Below are 305 nucleotides of genomic sequence, written 5' to 3'. Positions count from 1 at the left end.
AAAAAAAAAAAAAAAAAAAAAAGAAATGCAAATATGCCATATTGTATGGAACCCCCCCCCCCCCACACACACACAATAAGGCATATGGTACCAATATCTCTCTCAGTCTCTTTCGTGGGCATTTTTCTTGGGTAAATGCTAACATCTGCAAATACAGATCTATGATAGGAACAAATATGTCTCTTTATGAGAATTATGACAGTAGAATTCAATGTAAGTACTTTGGTGATAAACTTGACTATAATTACTTGAATTACTGACAGAATGTTTTAAATTGCTATGGCTTGAACTCCCAGTTGGGGAAG

At 34.8% G+C, this 305-nt stretch overlaps 1 protein-coding gene across 1 annotated transcript in view; it reads left to right on the top strand.

The window, feature by feature from the left end:
* Positions 1-305, top strand: part of STXBP5L (syntaxin binding protein 5L) — a 401,935-nt gene that overhangs the window by 400,791 nt on the left and 839 nt on the right. The window lies entirely within an intron of this gene.

This window comes from Lipotes vexillifer, unplaced genomic scaffold, assembly GCF_000442215.2.
Source record: "Lipotes vexillifer unplaced genomic scaffold, Lipotes_vexillifer_v1.1 scaffold1106, whole genome shotgun sequence".
NCBI lineage: Eukaryota > Metazoa > Chordata > Mammalia > Artiodactyla > Lipotidae > Lipotes > Lipotes vexillifer.
Note: the sequence above shows the minus strand (reverse complement) of the source record. Positions and strands in the feature narration are given on the sequence as shown.